The sequence below is a fragment of the Mustela putorius genome, unplaced genomic scaffold (assembly GCF_011764305.1).
Source record: "Mustela putorius furo isolate JIRA1106 unplaced genomic scaffold, ASM1176430v1.1 tig00003896_pilon_pilon_pilon, whole genome shotgun sequence".
NCBI classification, from domain to species: domain Eukaryota; kingdom Metazoa; phylum Chordata; class Mammalia; order Carnivora; family Mustelidae; genus Mustela; species Mustela putorius.
This window is the reverse complement of record NW_025422045.1, coordinates 15,375,440-15,392,194: the sequence shown is the minus strand read 5'-3', so window position 1 is coordinate 15,392,194 and position 16,755 is coordinate 15,375,440. Positions and strand designations below refer to the sequence as shown.

The 16,755-nt window shown below is 36.7% G+C and overlaps 2 pseudogenes; one reads left to right on the top strand and one right to left on the bottom strand.

Annotated features, from left to right (window-relative positions):
• Positions 1 to 327: 327 nt before the first annotated feature.
• On the top strand, positions 328 to 1,249 carry LOC101689435 (annotated as a pseudogene).
• Positions 1,250 to 13,779: 12,530 nt separating this feature from the next.
• On the bottom strand, positions 13,780 to 16,079 carry LOC101689725 (annotated as a pseudogene).
• Between the last annotated feature and the right edge of the window lie 676 nt (positions 16,080 to 16,755).

Sequence of the window (16,755 nt, the reverse complement as noted above, 5' to 3'; positions counted from 1 at the left end):
CGTTGCCCTCAATAAGTAGCTCAGCTAGGTGTTGTAATGAGGTCTTTGGATTCCAGGTTCACAATACAATGATGATTTCATGTGCTGTTTTCATTTTTGTCTTTCAGAAATGTATATTTTGAATTCCCCTTACTTTTTGGTACACTCTCTTGGCCATTTCAGAAATCATTAACAAAATCACCACCTAAAAGTGGGAGGTGTTTTAAGTTCAGGTACCCAGTCTAAGTATCAAAATTAGATACCAACATGAACCATCCTTTCTGTAACCACAGCTTTTCTGCCTATGATTCTCACTCATTTTGCTTACGATGGGATAAAGCTGACAACATGGAAAGGGCAAACCATTCAGTGGTGTTCGAGTTCATTTTGCAGGGACTTTTCAAATCTCAGAATCTTCAGATTCTATTCTTCCTAGGATTCTCTGTGGTCTTGTGCCAGGTTTTTGTTAGGAAACCTCCTCATCTTGGTCACAATGACCTTTGACTCATGCCTTCACATACCATTGTATTTTCTGCCTATGAAACTCTCCTGTATTGATATGAGCCTGCCTTTTTTTGCTACCCCTAAGATGACTGTGGATTTCCTCTGAAAACGAAAGACCATCTCTTGGTGGGGATGTTACTCTCAGATGTTCTTCATGTACCTCTTTGGGGGTGGGGGTGGTGAGATGATGTTGCTTGTAGCCATGGCAATAGACAGGTATGTTGCCTTACGCAAACCCCTCCATTACGTGACCCTCATGAGCCCATGAGTGCTTGTTTGGCAGCTGTTATCCTCCTATACAGTTGGATTTGTGCATTTATCTAGTCAGATGGCTTTCATTTTAAATTTGCCCTTCTGTGGTCCCAGTGTGGTGTACAGCTTTTTCTGTGACCTTCCCCTTGTGATTAAACTTTCCTGCAAGGACACCTACCTGCTACAATGGCTGGTTGTTGCTGACTGTGGCCTCCTGCCCCTGGTCTGCTTTCTCCTCTTGCTTGTCTCCTATGGGATCATCATATACTCAGTCAGGCACCGTGCTGCCGGTGGTTCGGCCAAGGCCTTCTCCACTCTGTCAGCACACATCACGGTTGTGACTCTTTTCTTTGCCCTCTGTATCTTTATGTATGTATGGCCCTTTCTCTCTGTGTTTTATACAATTTTCACACCTCTCTTAAATCCTATTATTTATACATTAAGGAATAAAGAAATAAAATCAGCCATGAAGAAGATAAGGACTCGACATACAAATTCAAAACACACTTTGTAGATGATGTTTCTGAAGAAATAATTTCTGTGTGGACATTTTAAGAAAGGAACCAGTAGGTGTAACTGTTAAAGAGCAAACCCCTTTTTTTGTCACTTTCAGTGATTAAACACATGACATGTAGAGTCTGGAAGACATGCATTTAAATCCTCTCTTCACTGCTTCTTCTCATGCAAATTTGAAAAAAAATTAATAAATTCTCTTTACTTAGCTTATTTTCAAACTTGTCGTTATTACTGCTGCTATTATAGTTGTAGCTATTATTGGGAATCTATATGTAGAAAATGCATACAGATGATGCCTCACATAGCCATTTAGCTGAGTGCCTGGTTAATTACTATTTGGTGTTAGAAAAATACACTTTGTAGATAATCCCTAATGTTAATGTGTATTAAAGTTAATATGTATTAACTTTAATAAAAAAAAATAGAAAGTAGATAATCCCTAATGTTAAAGTGTATTAAAGTTAATGTGTATTAACTTTTAGTCACTCTTTTGCCCAGATACAGTGCTTCCAACTTTGCTTCACATATTTTGTGAGCCCACAGTGTGCCAGGAGGTACATCCAGGGTTTCAGAAAGCTTACAGTCCTTGGATGGAAAGAGTGAATTAAATTTGTAAACAGTACTATATTACATGGTTGAAAGTTCAACTCAACTTTATCAGTGATAACACTAATAATGGGCTCTGCCTTGTTTCTGAATCCATGGGTAAATTGATTCAGAGTCCTTGGGGGGAGGGGAAGGGTAAGAGGTGATTGATACTCCTGAAAAGTCTACAATTAATTCTTAGTAGCAGTATCAAGCTTTTATTTTCTTTTTCAAAATACAGTTTACGAACATAAAATAATCACTCTCTTTATTATTTATTTATTATTTTCTTGAGGGAGAGTGAATGCATGCATGCATGACTGGGGAGGGACAAAGAGAGAGCGAGAGAGAGAGAATTTTTAAACAGGCTCCACATCCAGTACAAGCCTGATGAAGGCTTGAGCTCACAACCTTGAGATCATGACCTAAGCTGAAATCAAGAGTCGGACATTTAACTAACTGAGCCACACTGGTGCTCCAAGAATCATTCTTTAGTATAGAATTCTGTGAGTCTTGAAAAATGCATATTCATGTAACTATCACATTGAGAATATAGGAGAATTTCGTCAACCCTCCAATTCCCCTGTGCTCTTTTGTGGTCCACCTCTCTCCTATCCTCTGGCTCTGAAAAAAGTAATCCGTTTTTTACACCTATTTTGCCTTTTCTAGACTATCATATAATTAGAATCATATATGAAATAACCTGTTTAAAAGCTTTTTTAAAAATTCCAGTTAGTTAACATATAGTGTAATATTAGTTTCAGGTGTGTAGCAGTGATTCAGCACCTCCATATAACACCCAATACTCATCACAACAAGTGCCCTCCATAATCCCTATGATTATTTAACCCAACCACCACCTGGTAACCATCAATTTGTTCTCTATAGATAAGAATCTGTTCCTTGGTTGCTTCTCTTTTTCTATTTTCCCCTTTGCTCAATTTTTTTTTTTTTTAAATTCCACATATTCTTTCTCTGCCTGACTTTGGCTTAGCATAATACAAAGTATATTATACATAATAATAATAATACCAAGTATTATGCTAAGCCAAATATGCCAAATATCCATCCATGCCATTGCAAATGGTGACATTTCATTCTTTTTTATGCCTGAATAATATTCCTAGATAGATAGATAGATAGGTAGATAGATCTCTTTCTTCCTATCCATTCTTCAGTCAATGGACACTTGGGCTGTTTACATAATTTGGCTATTGTAGATAATGGTGATATAAATAGCGTATTAAGTATTTTTGTATTCTTTGGGTAATTAACTAGCGGTGCACTTGCTGGATTATAAGGTAGTTCTATTTTTAATTCTTTGAGGACCCTCCACACTGTTCTCCAGAGTGGCTGTTCCAGTTTGCATTCCTACCAATAGTGCAAGAGGATTTCCCTTTCTCTACATCCTTGCCTGCACATATTTTGTCTTGTGTTAATTTTAGCCCTTCCAGCAGGTGTGAGGTGGTATCTCTGTAACTTTGATGTGCATTCCCTTGATGATGAGTGATATTGAGCATCTTTCATGTGTCTGTTGCCACCTGGATGTCTTTTTTGGAAAAATATCTCCTGACTTTTTGTAATTGGATTATTTGGAGATTTTTGTTGTTGGATTGTATTAGTTCTTTATATATTTTGGATACCCTTTAACAGTTATGTCATTTGCAAATATCCTTTCCCATTCCACAGGTTGCCCTTTAGCTTGTTTATTGTTTTCTTTGCTGTGCGAATAAGGAGCCTTTGAACATGGCTTCTTCCACTCAGCATAATGTTTTAGCTATGATAATCTTATGTTCTACTATTATTTTTCAACATCTTATTTGATATTTTAGATCATGACATGTCAAGGACTAAATACCTTTTGAAATTTTTCCTGAATGCTAAAGAACAAAATAGATATATGTCACAAAAGATCTGACACATCTGTACACTAGTAAGGAGAATTACTGATTTTAATTTTTCTACAATATGGTGAATATTTTACACATTTTAATAAAAATAACATGTATTTGGGATGATAACAACTACCAATCACATTTGGCTTATTTGACATGGAAAAATTTGTTAATTTCACTGGAGCTATTATGAACATTTCCAATGGATAGAGGTAAATCTTTTAAAACTGTAGAAGAAATCTAAGAAAATTAGTATAAAGTTAGATGTTAAAACTAAGCAAAAACTGGAAGTTTACAAGATGTTTGCTTGCCACCTAGTGGCTGTAATCTGTGTTTCTCATTCATGTTTTAACAAAAAGCAAGAATTAGGAAGGATTTATAAGAATAGTCTGGAGTCTTTGCAGTCCCCCAAAGGCAACAAATATGCAGCCTATACCTTCCAAAGAGGCAGTCAAGCTGATTACCATCTCACTATTACCCAAAATAGCCATTTTCACAGACAAATTTTAATGTTATTTTAAGGGCTTCCCATCTGCTAATACCCATCAGCTAAGTCCAGAATTCCAGGGGACATCAAAACTCATTAGGTCACCATTAAGAGTTAGAGTGTTCTGAAAAAGGCAAAGCAGACTAGTACCTAGAAATTATCCATATTTCAAAATCATTGTTCATGATTTTCAAATCTATTGCCTGCCATAAATTTACAAAACTAAGTCTTTAACTTCCTAAAAGTATGGATGAACCTTCCAAATTTCAAGAGGAACTAAATATATATATATATACTTCTCATCATTTTAATTTGCAAGGCTGAACCCTTTGCTCAGAATTGTCCTGCCAAATGATTTTACTTTGAGCATAATTGGTCAGATAGGTTGGTTGGTGTGTCTAAAGGAAAATAGGACTTATTTGAGGCTACTAAAGAGAGAGTGGCCAAAAGCAGTTCTTCCATCTGTCTCTAAAGGACAGTATTTGAAAAATTAATTAAGTAAATGATTAGGCTATCTAGGAAGTCTTTGAATTTCTCAGTCTTATAAGTGAGATGCTGTTTTCATCCCCATTTTCTGTATGAGGAAACAGAGCAGAAGGCTTTGATAACTTACCTAACTTTCCACAGCTAGGAGGGAAAGGAACAGATTCCAACAAGTCTGTTTTTAGGAGTTATGCATGTCTTTATAATTTTGTGCTGCCTCTAACAGTATTAACCAAATTCTGGAAACCCATTGTAAATTACCTCTTTTCCAAATCCAGCAATTGTTTAAAATAGAGGGCCGGGAAGCTGACTCCACAGACAAATATGCAAAGGCTAATGTATTGCTCTCATATACTTGAGTCAAAACGTGATACAAAAACTTTCAACTCTAAGAGTCACTCAAAGGAATTGAGTTTTTAAAATGATTTATTTTATTTATTATATATTTATATTTATATTATAAATATAATTGCCACAGGCCAGTCCTGGCTGGCTCACCAAATTTGTTAGGGAATTCAAATTTGTCCGTGCACCCAATTTACATTACGCCAATTTCTGAAACCCTGGTTTTGAAGCAAAGACAGTTTTATTATCAGAAGTGCAACCCAATAAGAAGGCAGGGATCATTCTTAAAGCCGACTTGCTCTATTGTGCTTAGGGACAGCTTATGTACATGAGAGGAGGGTAATGGTTTTCTTGAAACCTTGAAGTGGGTGGGGTAGTGTAGAGAGCAGTACTTGAAACAATCTAGATTTAAGTATTCTTCTGGACAAGGAGTCACTATTTAGGACCTGGTATGATCAGATATGTCAAGACAATTGTTACGGACTGGTCCCCAGTAAGTTTCTACAGTCAGTGAATAAATAGAAAATGGAGGTAAAAATTTAATTTTAAAATTACATTTATTGAATTAATTAATGTAAGAGTGTAATGCAAAGATAACAAAGCAATTAATAAAATGATAGCTCTGCTATGCCTCGAAAATAGCCCAGGAAACAAGTGTCTGGCCTCATTGTATTTAGAATAATTTCCCCCCAAATTTATGTCTACTTGAAACTTCAGAATGTGATTTTACTTGTTGAGGGTATTTGCAGTGCTAATTAAGGTAAGGATCTAAATGAAATTTGACTGGATGAGGATGGTCCCTACATTCAGTGAGAGTGCCCCTAACAGTCAAAAAAGGATGTAGAACTACACAGAGAAAAAGTTACATGAAGACATAGGTAGGCAGAGTTTAGAGTTATGCAGGAAAAACTGAGAAACATTTGAGGCTATCAGATGCTGGAGGAGCCAGGGAAGGATTCTTTCCTAGAGCCTCCCGAGGGAAGCATACCCTGCCGATAACTTGGTTTCACACTTCTGCATACAGAATGTGAAAGAATAAATTTTTGTAGTTTTAAGCTGTATCATTTGTTGTAATTTGTTATGGTAGCCCTAGGAAGCTAATACAACAGACAAAACTGACTTTTTTTTTTTTTTTAATTAGAGAAACATATAATACATCATTATTTTCAGTGTGTAGAGTTCAGTAATTCATCAGTTGCATATACCACCCAGTGCTCATCACAGCATTTAACCCCCCCTTAATGCCCATCACCTAATTACCCCATCCCCCCACCCACCACCCCTCCAGCAACGCTCAATTTGTTTCCTATATTTAAGAGTCTCTCATAATTTTTTCTCCCTCTCTGATGACTTCCCATTAAGTTTTCTCTCCCTTACCCTATGATCCTCTGCCCTATTTCTTATATTCCGCATATGAATGAAACCATATGATAACTGTCGTTCTCTGATTGACTTATTTTGCTCAGCATAATACCCTCCAGTTCCATCTATATCAATGTACATGGTAGGAATTCATCCTTTCTGATGGTTAAGTAATATTCCAGTGTGTGTGTGTGTGTGTGTGTGTGTGTGTGTGTGTGTATCTCTTTGGAGATGTGTCTAGCAAGAAGTTGCTATGGCTGAAGTCACAGACATTGCTGCCTTTGTTCTCCTCTAGAATTTTGATGGATTCTTATCTCACGTTTAGGTCTTCATCCATTTTGAGTTTATCTTTCTTTATGACACAAGAAAATGATCCACTTCATTCTTCTACATGTGGCTGTCCAATTTTCCTGGCACCATTTTGTTGAAGAGACTGTCTCTTTTCCTTTGGATAGTCTTTCCAGTTGTCAAAGATTAGCTGACCATAGAGTTGAGGCTCTATTTCTGGCCTCTCTATTCTGTTCCATTGATCTATGTGTTTTTGTGCCAACATCATACTATCTTGAGGAGTTCAGCCTTGAAATACAGTTTGATGTCTGGCTTTGTGATGCCACCAACTTTGATTTTCTTTTTTAACATTCCTCTGGCTATTGGGGTCTTTTCTGGTTCCATACAAATTTTAGGATTGCTTGTTCCAGCTATGTGAAAAATGTTGATTGTATTTTGATAAGGATTGTATTGAATATGTAGACTATTCTGGATAGCATAGATATTTTAACAATAATTGTATTTCTAATCCATGACCAACCATGGAACATTTTTTTTTCATTTCATTGTGTCTTCCTCAATTTCTTTTATGAATATTCTATAGTTTTTGGAGTACAGATTCTTTAATTATTTGATTACATTTATTCCTAAATATCTTATGGTTTTTGGTGCAGTTATAAATGGGGTCAATTCCTTAATTTCTCTTTTCTCAGTCTCATTGTCAGTGAATAGAAATGCAACTGATTTCTGTGCATTGATTTTTATATCCTGACACTTCACTGAATTGCTGTCTGAGTTCTAGCAATTTTAGGGTGGAGTCTTTGGGTTTTCTATATAAAGTATCATGTCAAGAGTGAGAGTTTAACTTCTTTTTTGGCCAATTTGAATGCCTTTTATTTCTTTTTGCTGTCTGATTTCTGAGGCTAGGACTTCTAGTACCACGCTGAACAACAATAGTGAGAGTGGGCATCCCTGCTGTGTTCCTGACCTGGGGATCAGGAAAAAATACTGAGAGCTTTTCCATTGAGAATGAGATTTGCCATGGGCTTTTCATAGATGGCTTTTATGATATTGAAGTATGTTCCCTCTATCCCTACACTTTGAAGGGTTTTAATTAAGAAAGGATGCTGTGCTTTGTCAAATGCTTTTTCTGCATCAGTTGAGAGGATTATATATATCTTGTCCTTTCTTTTATTAATGTAATGTACCACGTTGATTGATTTGCAATGTTGAACCACCCCTGCAGCCCAGGAATAAATCCCACTTGGTTGTGGTGAATAATCCTATTGGATTAGGATCCTGTTGGGTCCTATTGGCTAGTATTTTGGTGAGAATTTTGGCATCCATGTTCATCAGGGATATTGGTCTGTGATTCTCCTTTTTGATGGAGTCTTTGTCTGGTTTGGGGATAAAAATAATGCTAGCCTCATACAGTAAGTTTGGAAGTTTTCCTTCCACTTCTATTTCTTTTTTTTTTTCTTTCTTTCTTTTTTTTTTTTTTTTTTGAAACAGCTTCAGAAGAACAGGTATTAGTTCTTTAAATATTTGGTAGAATTCCCCTGGGAAGCTATCCATCCCTGGACTCTTGTTTGTTGGGAGATTTTGATGACACTTTCAGTTTCCTTGCTGTTGTTGGGTCTGTTCAGGTTTTCTATTTCTTCCTGTTTCAGTTCTGGTAGTTTATACTTTTCTAGGGATACATCCATTTCTTCTAGATGGCCTAATTTATTGGCATGTAGTTGCCCATAATATGTTCTTATAATTATATTACTTTGGTGTTGGTCATGATCTCTCCTCTTTCATTCATAATTTTATTAATTTGGGTCCTTTCTCTGTTCTTTTTGAAAAGCCTGGCTTGGGGTTTATCAATTTTATTAATTCTTTTAAAGAACCAGCTCTGTTTTGTTGATCTGTTCTACTGTCTTTTGATTTCCATTTCATTGATTTCTGCTCTAATCTTTATTATTTCTCTTCTCCTGCTTGGCTTAGGCTCTATTTGCTATTCTTCCTCATACTTCTTTGGGTGTAAGGTTGTGTTGTGTATTTGAGACTTTTCTGGTTTCTTAGGGAAGGCATTTGCTATTTACTTCACTCTTAGGACTGCCTTTTCATTTGTTTACATTATTTGTTTTTCTTTTTTTTTTTCTTAAATTTTCAGTGTAACAGTATTCATTGTTTTTGCACCACACCCAGTGCTCCATGCAATCTTTGCCCTCTCTAATACCCACCACCTGGTTCCCCAAACCTCCCACCCCCCGCCCCTTTAAACCTCTCAGATTGTTTTTCAGAGTCCATAGCTCTCATGGTTCACCTCCCCTTCCAATTTCCCCCAACTCCTTTCTCCTCTCTAACTCCCCTTGTCCTCCATGCTATTTGTTATGCTCCACAAATAAGTGAAACCATATGATAACTGACTCTCTCTGCTTGACTTATTTCACTCAGCATAATCTCTTCCAGTCCCGTCCATGTTGCTACAAAAGTTGGGTATTCATCCTTTCTGATGGAGGCATAATATTCCATAGTGTATATGGACCACATCTTCCTTATCCATTCATCCATTGAAAGGCATCTTGGTTCTTTCCACAGTTTGGTGACTGTTATTATATATATATATTTTTAATCTGCTTTAATTTCCTGGTTGACCCATTCATTCTTTAGTAGGATGTTCTTTAACCTCCAAGTATTTGAGTTCCTTCCCAATTTACTATTGTCATTGAGGTCCAATATCAAGGCACTGTGGCCAAAAATATGTGTGGAATAATCCCAGTCTCTTGGTGGTGGTTAAGACCTGATTTGTGACCCAATATGTGATCTACTCTGGAGAATGCTCCATGTACACTTGAGAAGAATGTGTATTCTGTTGCTTTGAGATGGAATGATCTGAATTTATCTGTGAAGTCCATATGGTCCACTGTGTCGTTCAAAGGCCTGTTTCCTTGTTGATCTGCTTAGAAGTCCATCTGGTCCACTGTGTCGTTCAAAGGCCTGTTTCCTTGTTGATCTGCTTAGATGATCTGTGTATTACTGTTGAGTTGGGTGTTAAAGTCCCCTACTATTATTGTATTGTTATCAATGTGTTTCTTTAATTTTATTAATTGGTTTATATAGTTGCTTGCTCCCAATTGGGAGCATAAATATTTATAATTGTTAGATCTTGTTGGATAGACACTTTAATTATGACATAGTGACCTTCCTCATCTCTTATTACAATCTTTGGTTTAAAACCTAATTTGTCTGATATAAGGATTGCCACCCCAGTTTTCTTTTGATGGCCATTAGCATGATAAATGGCTCTCCACACCCTCACTTTCAATCTGGAGGTGTCTTTAGGTCTAAAATGAGTCTCTTGCAAAGAGCTTATTGATGGGTCTTGCTTTTTTATCCAATCTGATACCCTGTGTTTTTTTTATTGGAACATTTAGCCTATTTACATTCAGAGTAACTATTAAAAGATATGAATTTGTATTGGCTATAAAATCACTGTTTCTGTGTATCGACTCTTCCTTTCTGGTCTATGTTACTTTGCAACTCTTTCTTCACTTCCAGAATACCCTTTAATATTTCTTGTAGCATTGGTTTGGTGATCACAAGTTCTTTTAGTTTCCATTTGTTCTGAAAGGCTTCTATGTCTCCTTCTATTTTGAATGAATTTTGAATTCTAGCTTAATAAAGTGTTCTTGGCTGCATATTTTTCTCATTTAGCACCCTAAATATATCATGTCAGGACTATCAGGTCTCTGTGGATAGGTCAGCTGCCAATCTAATGTTTCTACCCTTGTAGGTTACTGACATCTTGTCTCATTGCTTTCAGAATTTTCTCTTTGTCTCTGAGATTTTTAAGTTTCACTATTATTTGTTGGGATGTTGACCTATTTTTATTGATATTGAGAGGGATTCTCTGTGCCTCCTGAATTTTGATGCCTGGTTCCCTCACCATGTTAGGGTTGTTCTTTGCTGTAATTTGCTCCAGTATATCTACTGCATCTGTCTCTTTCCTTTTCTTCTGAGATCCCAATTATTCTAATATTGTTTCACCTTATGGTATCACACATCTCTCAAATTCTCCCCATGGAATTCAGTTGTTGTTTATCTTTCCTTTTTTCGCTTTCTTATTCTCCATCATTTGGTATTCTATATCACTAATTATCTCTTCTGCTTCATCAATACTAGCAGTTAGAGTCTCCATTTTGATTGCTCTTATAAATAATATTTGAGTTGGTTAGATTTTAGTTCTTTTATTTCTCCAAAAAGGGATTCCCCACTATCTTCTATGCTTTTTCCCCCCAAGCTCAGCTAGTATCTTTATAATCATTATTCTGAACTCTAGTTCCAATGTCTTACTTATGTCCATACTGATTGGGTCCCTGGCAGTCAGTACTGCCACTTGTTCTCTTTTTTGAGGAAGGGTTTTCCATCTTATCATACTGTCCAGGGAAGAATATATGAATGAGAGAACAAAATACTGGGAACAATGACCCCAGAAAAATATACAGTAAACAAATTAGATGAGATCTGAAACTGGAGAAAAGGAAAAAAAGAGAGAGAGAGAGAAAAAGAGAGAGAGCAGAATAGAGTAATACACTGGATTCTGTGTGTATTTTGGTCTGTTTTTTTTTTTTAGAAAAATAGATCACAAAATTTTAAAGAAAGAAAGACTTATATGGGTATAAAAATAAAGTTAAATACAATGGAAGGATAGAATGTAACTGTAAAAATGGAAATTAAAGTACCAAAAAAAAAGAAGGGATATAAAAAACAGGTGAACAGAACACAGCAATGCGCCATCTTCTGAGTGTATTTTTGCCAGTTTGTTAGAAGAAACTACATCTCAAAATTGTAAAGAAAAACTTATGAAATACATTGAAAACATAGAATGTAACTATAAAGATGAAAGTTAAGAAACTTCAACTTTAACAAACAAACAGAAAAGTCCAAAAAACAAAAAATAAACCAAAACAAACAAACTGAAAAAGGAAGAAGAAAAAGAAAAACAACAAAAACAACAACAAAAAAAGAGAATATAATCAGACAGGTGAATAGAAAACAGAGCCATACACTAGATTTTGAGTGTATTTTGGTCTGTTAGTAGAAGCTGCATCCCAAAATTGTAAAGAAAGAATACCTGATACCACACACACACACACACACATATGTACATACATATATATATATGATTAAATACAATGAAGGGATAGAGTACAATTGGAAAAATTAAAATAAAAAAGAATTTTAAAAAGAAGTTGATAAAATAAGAAATTGGTTGAAAAAGGAAAGAAAAAATTTTAAAAAACATTAAGGTTGAAAGACTAAAGAATCACTGGGAAAAAGCCATGAATTCTATAAGCTGTATTCCCTCACTGTTGGAGTTTTGCAGTTCCCATTGATTGGTAAACTTGGTCTTGCCTGGATACTTTTGCTGTTCTTCTGGGGGAGGGGCCTGTTGCATTGATTCTCAAGTCTTTGCCGGAGGTGGAATTGTACCATCCTTGCCAGAGGGCCAGGCTAAGCAATCTGCTCCAGTTTGTTATATGTGGTTTTTGTTCTCTGAAGACTTTATTTGCACCTATAGAAGATGAGAATGAAAATGGTAATCTCTTGATATCTGTCCTCAGAGCTGAAAGCTCGGGGCCTCACTCCTCAGTGATCCCTCAGAGAAAAGCAATCAATCACTCCTGTCTCCCTGGTCTCTAGCCACACTCTGTGCTCACTCATCTGTGACTCAGCATTTCTATCTCAGGCACATGGCCCCCTTTTAAGTTATGAAACCCTGTAGGTTCCTTTGGTGCACTCCTGTGCCACTCCTCCCAGGGAGGAAGGGGGTTCTTGCCAGTTCTGCCACTTTTTGGGCCTCTGGTCAGAGAGCAGTGGCCTTACTGTGCTGTGGTTTCTGGTTTATGGCAACCCTGAGCTGAGAGCTCACTCCTGGGCTCAGTCTTTGCAGCTGGCTTCTCCACTCTGATGCCTGGGAGCTCTGCTGCACTTAGGCACCCCTGGTCTAGGGGGTTCAGCCAGTTTGAACAGGCTAGGGTTCAGTCTAACTTAGCAGCCTGAACAACGTCCCTTACCGAAGCAGACTTCTAAAAGTTCTGATTTTCTACTCCACGACTGTATCACTTGCTAGTACCAGCTGACAGAGGCTCCCTGCCCCTGTGGTTTATTTTCCCATAAATCGCCTTAGATTCACTTCTCTACACCTTTTACCTTGCAGAAAGTGGTCGCTTTTCTATGCATAGAGTTGCAGCAATTCTTTTCTTCCATGTCCAGTTGATTTTGCAGGTGTTCAGAATGTCTTGATAGCCATCTAGCTGAATTCCTGGGACCAGAAGAAATTAAGACCTCCTACTCTTCTGTCATCTGGGACTCTCCAAGTAACTGGAATTTAAATAAAAACTTGAAAAAAAATAATCTTCAGGAAATCCTATTGGCTATAATTTCAAATAACCTGGCATCTGACTACTTCTGTCTTACAGTGTACATTTGTGGAATGAGCCATCATCAGAGTTGGCCTGAATTAGTGAACTTGTTGCTTATCTGGCCTCCTAGCTTCCATCCTTGCCTTTTCCAACAGGAGCAGTTAGAGCTGTTTTAATGCCTGTCCTCTACTCAAAACTCACCCTCACCACTTCACTCAGAAGAGAAAGCCATGTGCTGGTGTGTCTTACAGGGCCCTTTAGGATTTATGCCCCACCTACAGTTGCTTATCATCCCAACCACTTTCCACTTTACTCTACTTTAGTTCTAGGAGTTATTTGAATATCATCAGGCAGCAGCCACGTAAGTGCCTCCGCACTGGCTGTTCTCTCTGTGTTTTGCTTTTCCCAGAGGTACACATGGATGCTCCCAAGTAATCCTTTAAGTGTTTGGTCAAAAGTCCTGTTCTCAGTGAGGCATATTCTTAACATCATATTTAAAATGAAAACTCCGGCATTTCCACTCTTACTTACCTTGATTTTTTTTTCTTAGACTTATTGTAAATTACCATTTTGTTTATGTTTAATTGTCTGCATTTTCTGTGAGACTGTAAATACTGTAAATACTGTGACAATTGTTTATTTCATTCACCAATACAACTCCAATGTAGTTCAGTAAACGAAGCATTTAATTTTATTTTATTCCACTATTGGTCATAGTTTGAGCCCTATACACTCCCTTCTCTTTCCCCTCAAAGGGAGCTCCTTTACGTGTAGTCACACACACATCATTAGTAAAGAGATCAGGCTAGATATCCTCCCAAATCATCCTAGGATTTAGCTCCTTGTCAGGACTCCAGGAAAAGCATCAAAAATAATTCTGTCTCCAGGAATAGACCCATTAGGAGATGCCAAGATTTCAACCTTCTCAGTTGAACTAGGACACATCACCATTGCTTGAGATATTACCCCCCTCATTTTTGCAGGTTTCAGGTTACAAAGTAAAATCACCATCCAATTTTGCATCTATTCAAGAGGAACATGATTCACCAGACCACTGACAACTGTTCTTGGGGCTGTTTCTCCAACATCTACTTCTTCTACATATAAAGAATCTGCATCAGGATGTTTTCTGGCAGTGATGATATAACCAACTCAAAGATCCAGACGAGAAACATCTACTGGCTTAGAGTCAGTGCTTCCTGCTACTGAGAATGTGTACTAAATGTATAGCCTAGTCTCTCTCTCTTTCTCTTTTTTTTTTTTTTTTAAGAAAACACCATTAACCTTTCTTAATATATTGAAATATGCACTAAAAATTTGTTTTTCTTGTCATTATTTTATGACACACTGATCTACTTTAATTCATTTTAACTAATGTGGAAAAAATTAAATTGTTATAGATTTTTATTTATTAATCCACACTTCTTAACAGACTTCTTTTGTCATAGAAATACTAGGTCTAGATCTATTGGCAGTTCTCAAGGAGACTGATTTATATTTCCAAAGTGTCTATCAAAAATTTATGCTGATTTACATTTTTTAAAGATTTTATTTATTTAACAGAGAGCACATGGGTAGGGGTGAGGATAAGAGTGGCAGAGAGAATTTCAAGCAGATTCCTAGCTGAGTGTAGAGCCCAACTCTGTGAGCATAGTCTCACAACACTGAAATCATGGCCTGAGCCAAAACCAAGAGTCTGACACTTAATCAACTGAGCCTCCCAGGTGCCCCCTGATATATATTAACAGTGAGGACAGCAGTATCCCACAGTTAAGAATATAGATTCTAGAGCCCATGCACCTGGGTTAGAACATCAGCTCTGCTACTGACAGTGTGTGTGTCCAGTCTCCTCATTTTTACACTGGTAATGATGGTGTTTCTCTCATTAGACTTTTGTGAAGATTAATTGAAAGAATCAACTTGACATAGTACTGGCATAAAGAAAGCCCTGAAGAGACATCAAGTGTTATTTAAATTTATATTATTTTTATTATGAAATTAACTATTTTCATTAGACCTGACCATGAGTTTGATGTATTTATCCCAAATCTGATATGTGAATAAAGATATGCCTTGTTAAGTTTTATTTAACCAGGTCAATTTTTAATGTTTATTGGCCTATTAGTCTTCTTTCTTTTAAAAAATAATTTTCTTAAATTATTTCCTCTTCTCTCTCTTCAAATTTGCCTCACTTACTGATTTATAAATACTTTTTCTATATTAAAGATTCAGGGTTTTGTCATCAAGGCTAAAATAGCCACACTGGAACTTTGTATGGATTAGAAAAAAAGTGCTTCCAGGGGACAAACCCAGGCTCATTTAGGATATATTGTTTGTTGGAAGGGTGGGGCACAGGCTGGATATCAGCTCCCACAGACCCTTTGACCAGTAAGTCTAGAGCACTTAAAATCTGTACAACTCTATGTAATGACTTTGGGGGTCACAAGATTGGAAACAGAGTTAACAAGTTTGTAGTTGGATTTAAATTCTATTGTGATGCTTCCTAAAATACAAAGTTTTGGGGTTTTTTTTTTTTTTTTTTTTTTACATATTTTTGTGTATTTTGCTTTCTGAATCTTCTATTACTGACTTTATATTTATGGTATTGTTCAGGGTTTTCAGGTAAGAGAAAGGGAAAGAGAGAGAGATGAGACAGTGACAGAAATAGAGAGAGGATGAATGAGAGGGAGAGGGAGAGAGAGAGAGAGAGAGAGTGATTTAATACAAGTAATGGCTCACTGTCTTTCAGAGCCTGGCAAGTTTAGAATCTAAATCTACAATGTGGACTGGAAGGCTAGAGTCCCAGGAGGGTTGATGGTACAGATGAAATTCAAAGACAACCTCCTGGAGAGTTCTTTCTTGCTTGGGAAGACTGGTCTTTTTCTCCTCTTCAGAACTTCAGCTACTGGGGGAAGGCCTACCTACGTCATGCAGGGAAATCTGTTTTACTTGGAATTCATCGATTTCTGTGGTAATTTCATTCCACAACATTCTTCCAAATTGACACATAATATTAATCACGATATTTAGGAAATATTCTCCTAACTCCAAACCAAACATTGAGTCTGGTTGTTATCAGCAGCTTCTCAACAATTCTTGGCTTTACATAGTATACTTGTACCTAAATAATAGCTGTATATCAAAAACAAATTAAATTGATGCATATAGGTTACCTCTTTTTAAAAATATTTTATTTATTTATTTGACAGAGAGAGAGAGAGAGGTTACAAGTAGGCAGAGAGGCAGGCAGAGAGGCAAGCAAAGAGAAAGGGGGAAGCAGGCTCCCTCTGAGCAGCGAGCCTGATGCAAGGCTTGATCCCAGGACCCTGAGATCATGACCTGAGTAGAAGGCAGAGGCTTAATCCACTGAGCCACCCAGGAGCCCCAACATATAGGTTATTTTAGTTTTTCTTCAGCAATAATTATTTGTGTGTTTTCAAAAGAGAAACAAACTTAGAAAAGCTTTGTGATTCCCTTTAAGTGAAACACAATTATCTAAAGCCAATATAGGAAATGAGACTTTTTACTAAGATGCTGTCTTGTTAGTGAAATCCCTTATAAATTGGGTTATGCTTATACACCTAATATGGAATTGAATGTCGTGCGAATTGTTATAAATGTGATTATCATTCATCAGAAAATTCTGGGATATTTGTAATCAAGCATA